Source organism: Dermacentor variabilis, chromosome 9 (genome assembly GCF_050947875.1).
Source record: "Dermacentor variabilis isolate Ectoservices chromosome 9, ASM5094787v1, whole genome shotgun sequence".
NCBI classification, from domain to species: Eukaryota; Metazoa; Arthropoda; class Arachnida; order Ixodida; family Ixodidae; genus Dermacentor; species Dermacentor variabilis.
The window spans coordinates 46,775,736-46,783,972 of NC_134576.1; the positions used below are offsets into that span (position 1 = coordinate 46,775,736).

At 47.5% G+C, this 8,237-nt stretch overlaps 1 protein-coding gene across 1 annotated transcript in view; it reads right to left on the minus strand.

Annotated features, from left to right (window-relative positions):
• Positions 1 to 1,673, minus strand: part of LOC142592658 (serine/threonine-protein kinase TBK1-like) — a 114,541-nt gene extending 112,868 nt beyond the window's left edge. The window contains exon 1 of the mRNA XM_075704225.1: positions 1,469 to 1,673. The gene's annotated coding sequence lies outside the window, so the exon portion shown is untranslated. The remainder of the gene's footprint in view (positions 1 to 1,468) is intronic.
• Positions 1,674 to 8,237: the final 6,564 nt, after the last annotated feature.

The following is an 8,237-nucleotide window of genomic DNA, read 5'->3' on the forward strand; positions in this document are numbered from 1 at the left end:
CAATCGCCTTCATGCTCAGAGTGGTCTAGGCCCTTTGAATCAAGAATGAAGTGATACATGTTCTGGACATAATTCCAATCTAATCTGCACTAGCAATGGGCACGGACATTTTTCCTATGGGCACTCTTGTGTTTTCTTCACTGAACTCTTACGACTTTTGGTGAACAATGCTAAGCTATGCCTGGTTCTGTGTAGTTTGGCTTCTCGGCAGTGTTATTTGTAGTGCAGCAGCCAAAAACTGTGCTCACTGGAATGATCACGACGTGGGCATGAACTTTGGCTCAACAAGAATGCAAAAGCCTGGTACACCACAGTATGCCCAGGTGCCTGGAATTGGGGGATGCCCTCGCACAACGGACTTGAAGTAATGTTCGCACAAACTATGTATGCACTGTTTATCAAGATTACCGGCAGTGCAGTAAATTAAATTAATGGCAACTCAACAAATAGATTCGTAGCTTACGACTGCACAAGTATTCCTGAAATAGTTTATTTCATGCTTTATGTTTTTAAATTGGGTTAAGACGGCGCACATATTTCTTCATTATAATTTGCAAGCTGTGTGTCTTTTCATAACACATAATGATGCCTTCCGGCTTACTTGAATGTGTTAACCTTTGCGAATGCTGTTTTTACTTCAATGTGATAACAGCTGATACAATTTGTTAGGACGAAGTAATGAACATCACTGCCTGTAACGACTTTACAAACGAAAGACGACGCGGGCTTGTCGTTTTGAAGCATCAGGAGAGGGAAAAAAAACAATTAAAAAGAAACAAACAATGAAACGGGTACCAAGACCACCGTGGTTGTCAACAGCCTGCAAAACAATACGTTCGCGATGATATCGCTAGGATGTTCTAAAAGGTGCATTCGTGTTACGTCATCCAAATCACACCCACTGACTGACAGCGAAGGTGACGAACCGGCTGCGGTTAAGACGGCAAACGATATTTTAACACAAGAACTTCGAGACATGGCGCGCCTTAGGAGGCCCTGACAATGGTCAACAAGCGCTTGACGGTAATCCGGACAACATGGTCGCGACCAGCCGAGAGTTGATGTTTGCAATACGGCTACTATCCCACCAGACAAAAGACCTCTGCAGCCCCGTTTTTTCCTGCAAGTCAACACCGTATCGCTCGAGAAAATGCCTAAGGTAAAAGGACAAAATTCGCAGTAAGTGACGTTTCGCACGAAGTTAGCTACCACTTCATGTTGTATGCGAAACAATAGCGCAATCAGCTGCACCGGCTACAACAAAAATCGCAGAACTGCACATGCAACATGGGCAAAGTAACAAGGCCCAGGATTCACGACAGGAACCGTTCACAACGCAGCGACACCGGTATTCCATCGAGATACGAGCTGGCCGGGTTGTAGATAAACAAAACAGGCAAACCCTATTGCACTATATTGAGCAACGCCACAAATCGCCACGGCATTACTTCCGCCAGCCGCTACTCACCAGACAAGACAAGGCAGCGAAAATCGCCTGGGCCACCTGTCAAGCGACGTTGTGCGACCGTGTTGTCACATGGACAGCGCGCAGATATTCTCGCAGAGCCAGCGTCCGCGATGGTAGATGAAATCAGAAACGCACTGCACTTGGGACACACGTTCCGCAGACTGCTCGAGCGAGCGAGGTAGTCACGTGAAAAAGTAAAACAATAACGACAACAATCAACAAATACTTGTGTCTTTTTTTTTATATCCAATGTAGCCGGACTCCTTACTGTAGTGAGCCAAATTTCGAAACACCGCGTACTGCGTCTCGTAGAAACTCCAGCACGAGATATGTCGGATACAAGCATGTACAATTAAAAAAAAATAAACGTCAGTTGGCAAGCAAGGCACACGGACCGCGTACGGCATAGAGTTTTATATAATAAATTATTGTATGAACCTCTATGGCTATTAACCCCGAGAACAAACTACAGGGGCGCCGCGAGCGTCGCTCGCGTGACGTCAGGGCACGGACTCGCGCCTGTCGTCCGCTGCAGTTAGGACATTTTTTTTTCTTTCTCTATGGTTAGGGTACACTGCAGTTAGGGCGGTGTCCAGACGACTTCAGCAGTGTTTTCGTTTCTTCGCTCTCGTTCCCTCTGTTTTTATACTAACGGCGCTCGTCTCAAATATATTTTTGCGCTGTCTTCGTTCTCGAAAATTTATTCAAAGAGCTTATTTCTTAGACGACATACAGTTCTCAAAGGCAACGCCACAGTGCCATCCAAAGGAATGCAGACCAGCCCATTGCAGGTTTTTCATGCGCGGATCGACAACCGCAAACACGCAGCATATAAGAATCCAGTTGATACCATACCTGCCGGGATATATGTCATTAACGCTGGCAATATATGACTTGTACAACAGTTACCCTGATTTTCATCTGCTAAAACAGGTTTGCTCACGACGAATAGTTCATGGTATATTATCTAATTTTTTCATTTCTTCACAGAAACGCTCGTAAGTAACACGAGGACTTAACTAACATCATCATCATCATCAGCCTGGTTACGCCCACTGCAGGGCAAAGGCCTCTCCCATACTTCTCCAACTACCCCGGTCATGTACTAATTGTGGCCATGTTGTCCCTGCAAACTTCTCAATCTCATCCGCCCACCTAACTTTCTGCCGCCCTCTGCTACGCTTCCTTTCCCTTGGAATCCATTCCGTATCTCTTAATGACCATCGGTTATCTTCCCTCCTCATTACGTGTCCTGCCCATGCCCATTTCTTTTTCTTGATTTCCACTAAGGTATCATTAACTCGCGTTTGTTCCCTAACCCAATCTGCTCTTTTCTTATCCCTTAACGTTACACCTATCATTCTTCTTTCCAAAGCTCGTTGCGTCGTCTTCAATTTAAGTAGAACCCTTTTCGTAAGCCTCCAGGTTTCTGCCCCGTACGTTAGTACTGGTAAGACACAGCTGTTATAAACTTTTCTCTTGAGGGATAATGGCAATCTGCTGTTCATGATCTGATAATGTCTGCCAAACGCACCCCAGCCCATTCTTATTCTTCTGATTATTTCAGTCACGTGATCCGGATCCGCAGCCACTACCTGTCCTAAGCAGATGTATTCCCTTACCACTTCCAGTGCCTCACTACCTATCGTAAACTGCTGTTCTCTTCCGAGACTGTTAAACATTACTTTAGCAATGCTTTACTTAACTAACACTGCAATTTAGATTCTACCAGCATCACTTGTTTCTTTAAAGGGATACTAAAGAGAAGAATGATTTCTTCTGCATCACTAAATTACCTTTCTATGACAACAAAAACACCATTCTTACCACGATAAGACGCTTCGTTAACCAGAAAATCGCAAGAAAGAAAGACGGGTGGCGACGCCTCCTTCAAGTTCCCGCACCTGGTCGCTGTGACGTCATGGATTTTGATGGCATCTTTTAGGGCCTACTTAATTATATACCGGTACAGATTGACTACATTGTGTTCTAAAGGAACCAACTATTAAACATGGCAAGTTTCGGGAAACTTTGCTCAGCCAACGCGGCCTAAATGCGAACACACATACTTTGGAATCCTTGGTGTCGCACTGACGTAGCGGTGTCAGGGTTTCGGCGCGAAATTCAAATACTGATACTTCGACCTTCATTTTCTCATCTAATAATCAAACTATTATTTTGAAATGACTGCCTGCAGGGTTCTCAAACAATGCTTTATTAGCCTCAACTGATTTATTGTTTCACTTTAGTGTCCCTTTAACTGCTTCTCAAAATTAGGCGGTTCTTCACGTGTTTATTTTAGGTGGCGATAACTTGAAGTAAAGCTAATTGAGGCTTACAGCTGTTTGCAGAATACGAAAACGAATGTACAAATATATATTCCCTTTTCCATACCACACGCTCAACTCACTTGAGTTTACTGGTGTTTGTTGCTTGAGGAATATGCATGACGAATCTGGGGCCATATAACGTAAAACTATTCCAATATGTTTTTATTCCAGTCTGCTGACGTCAAATTTGCGTAACCGCCGACGCAAGCATCGGGTGGTCACCCGCAGGGTTGTCTGAACCGACCAATCAAACGCTCTCCTCGTTCATAGGAGGTCACTTTTGTTTGCTTGAAAAACGAATAACATTGACTACACTGAGCGGCTTGTGTTATCTAATTGGCTCACAAGAGGCGAGGAGCACGCGCAAGCGGAGAGGGATTCGATAGGGTCGAGCCACTGCACTGAAAATCGTTAACCGGATGAAGAGGGTGGCGCCGGCGTCTGCGATTGGTCCGCTTTCCCTTACTTTGCTTGCGGTGGCTGGTCGAAAATCGCGGCGGCATGCAACGAAAACTTAAAAATGACGCTAAAACGGATACTCAGCAAAGAAGAGTTGGCAGAACGAGGTCTTAAACGTGCCGAAAGTGCTCGAAAACGTTGCACGGCCACGCAAAAAGTCTTATTACACGCACATAAATCCATGCTCACCGACAGGAGCGAGTAGCCAGTGCGTGAGCGATCGGCGGCATCTATCTTTTATTCCTTTCGGAACGGGGCAGCGTGCGGCTATTCAGAAAAAAATTCAGTTTTGTTCGGCATATTAATGCATCTTTATCGCGAACACGTCACTTTGACGCGGTGAGTTTTTGCGGTTTTGTGACGTCGCGTGAGAAGCAGGTGAAGTGGGCGCAGCCCGAGAACTTTTGACCAATAGCCGAGGGCTAATGGCGAAAAGGTGTCGAATCAGAAATAGCTATTTTTCTTTTGTTCGGTCAAATCATGCATAATCCGTGTGTACACGTTATATCAGATGGGAAGCTATCGCGGTTTTCGTGACGTCGCGTGACAGACAGGTGAAATGGGGGTGGTCCAAAAAAGTTTTTGACCGATCGCGAAGAGCTGATTGCAGAATTGGAATAAAAAAGTTTGGAATAGTTTTACGTTATAGCGCCCCTGTTTGGCGAAATGACAAAGGCTGTACGGGCCCTTATTTTTTTGTAAAATATGCCTTTTGGACTATATGGCAGCAGCCAGAAAGAAGTCGAAGCGTCATTTATGATTAGTATGGGACATATATTGAAGATATCATAATTCCCCTGTGGAGGGTGAAAAATCAAGTGAAGTATGTAAGGCCTGTGGTGTCTTCTTTATGAAGGTTTGCGAGGTTCCCTTTTATGTACTGAATAAGCGAATAGTTCTCCTTTTCTATAATTAAACAACGCTGGATCTAGACATGGTGAGGCAGAATGTGCTTGAATTCTGCTTTTCTGGGCAGCCTAAGTGCGCTGTAGTACCTTGAGTATATGTTAGGCATTACAATTGGCGCTGTAAAAACTGCTTTGTGGTTTCAATTCGAAGTCGTAGTGAATTTATGGGTTTCGCGAACAATGGGCGCTTTGCCATAACGACAGTCGGTTGCTACCGTTGGGTGAGGGGCGTGCCATATTGCCGATAAATGCTACTGAGGGCCACCATCAAACATTTAATTGCTTGCAATTGATTGGCCCTCGATCCTAACCACGAAACTTTTCTTTCAGATGATTGCTACTATTGTATTTGTGAATTAACTATTTAAATACTCTACATGACGCGCCGCCGTGTTGGCAGCCACCAGAAATTCGATTTATGGAGGCCTGTTTAAGAGAGCGGTGAAAGTAGCAGCAAACTTTTTCACACTAAATGCGCGTCTAACTCTTTATTTTACGCATGAATTAGGTCGCCATATTTGACTAGAAGAATTCACCAGAGTAATAAGAATCATGATGACAGCTTCGCTGGGCAGTCTCTTTCTAAAGCGAATAACATGTTGATACCAAATACCAAGATTTTTCTTCCATGTAAAATGCAATGTCTCTCATAGCTAAGTACTAAGAGAATTATAAGTGTTTAGCCAAGCATCGTATACAATTTCGCGCGTCGAATTTGCACACATTCTTTTTACGCAAAATTTGTGGACTGACACGGCGCATATTTGCATCGCAAAACCAGTAGACCCCTTCAACGCTACATAGCTTGCGATATCCAAGCCGCAAATTTTCTCGACTCAGGCGCTTTTGAAGAAGGAAAACTGCCGTTCAGGCATGCCAGCAGAAAGAAGCCGACATATCCTACAATAAGTACGGCTCGAGCCACCCATACCCCAAGCCACGGCCGGACTCGACTCCCTCGCCATACTCCAAGCCACGGTCGAACTCGACTCTCTCCGCGCGAGTGAGTCGAGTATAGAGGCTAGTGTCGGCCGTGATAAAGTCCGGCCTAGTGTCGGGAGCGGGCGCCGTTTCAAACGAGACGTTCATTTGAGGGATCGCCAGCCGTTTGTGAGAGAGAAAATCTGGAGGCTTTTGCTCCTTGAATAGATGACTCTTCCTAGGCACTGCGGAGGAGGTTTCTTGTTGGTGTTTGTCCCTAGGCGTGCCAAGTATCTATAAACGTTGAGCGTGCCGGCATTGCGGAGTTGGGTCGAGTTTGTTTACGCTCGGACGTTCGCTGCCGGCGCGGTAAATGGTAAAATAGGTGAAGCAGCAGGCAGTGACGCCCGATTTGGCGAGCGGTGTGTCGGACAGATCTACTGTCTTGCAGCTGCGGCACTCGTGCTAAGTCAGCCGTGGCGGATCATAGCTTTCTCGCGCCTGGCGGCGATGTACGTTGTAAATAACATCACAGATGTTTCTGCGGGAGCAGTAGCGACCGTAGTAGAGCCCGGGCCGGATATACTGAACATATAGAAGGCAGAGTGCCTTAGCAACCGCGGTTGAACGCAGGTGGCTGAAAGGCTGCCAGTGACGATGACTGACTCAGCACCAGCGCCGCAGGCACGAGAAAGTCAGTCCGATGTACAGTCAACAGCGAAAGTTTACGGGATGCGGTTTCCCTCTAAAATGTGAATTCCTGCACTGTTAGGCATGACACTTCGTATTTAATGAATCACTGTATAGGTGGCGAAGGCTACTCCATGCTGAAAGATTTAATTCGAGGCTGTGTGACCCCGCTTCGCGAGAATTCAGCTTCTTGGCAGATCCTGCGTCCCGTAAACTTTTGTGGTTGACTGTACCCTGAGAGGCAAAGTTGTGACTGGTGTTGCAGAAGTAGCGGGGCGTGGTAGCGCTGAACTTAGCGTCACAAGTTGGCGGCTGGACGTAATTATATTCAATCATGTTATTTACTAATTGTAACAACATGTCATCCTTTCGCATTATTGGCGGCGCCTCCAGGACAGCAAAGCGGCAACGGGGACATCAAAGCTAGAACTCGGACTGCTTCGTGGAGGGCTGTGCATCGGCTGTGCCAATTTATTTATGTGAACACCCCCTGGCACGCTTCGGCCTCTGCGGCACCAACCAAAGGGCCGCCCTGCTTCCAGTTTTGAGCCCCCGCTCCCCCTTGGGTGACCTGGAGAACCTGCGCCACCTGCTTTATTTATAAGGTCAGGTGCTCTCCTGAGGCTTCCATTTGCTGGTTACATGTGCCCTCTTGGAGCTGTGGTCGTAAAAAATTCAATCTATCGTCCCGACAAAAAAAAAAAACCGACCAGCGTTTCGTAAAGCACCAGCCAGAACTGCCCCTTCAGACACAGCGATCACCAAATGGGGCGTCCGCGCCCACTGCCTCACCGCGCGGGCAGCCAGCAGCTGAGCAAACTCGATCGACCGCGCTCCTCCGGCATGTCTAGGGGACAAACGCATACAACACGCGCTAAGAAACCTCCTCCGTAGTGCCTAGACAGAGTCACATATTCAAGGAGCAAAAGCCCCCAGATTTTCTCTCTCGCGCCCGCTCTTACTCGTGCCTGCGCACAAACGGCTGGCGATCCCTCAAACGAACGTATCGTGGTGCCCTCCGCGCTCTCACACGCTCAGTTCGCGCTAAGCACAGAAAACGGCACAGATCGTTCGCCTCTCTACCACCAAGGCCGGCCGCCGAATACTCGAGATGGCGGGTCTGGCAGCCATGGCCGAGGAGTCGTGCGCAGTCCCGCTATTCGAGGGTGAAAGGGATGCCTTTCGAGTCTCCCCCTTCCCGAGGAACGTTCATCCAGAACACAACGAGGCCCGGCGCGCAGCCAGAGCCCGAGCACTCAGCAAGACTGCCCTGCAGAACCCAGAGCTCGCGTGCTTTGTCGACGCGGCGCGGTATCCCGGATCAAACTCTTACGTGGCCACGGTGGTTGACCCCCAGGGCAAGATCCCGAATGCGGCGTCTATCCAACGCTTGACGGCGTCCGTCGCAGAGCAAATCGCAGTGGCGCTGGCTCTGTGCGAACCCGGGCGCACGCAGATCTT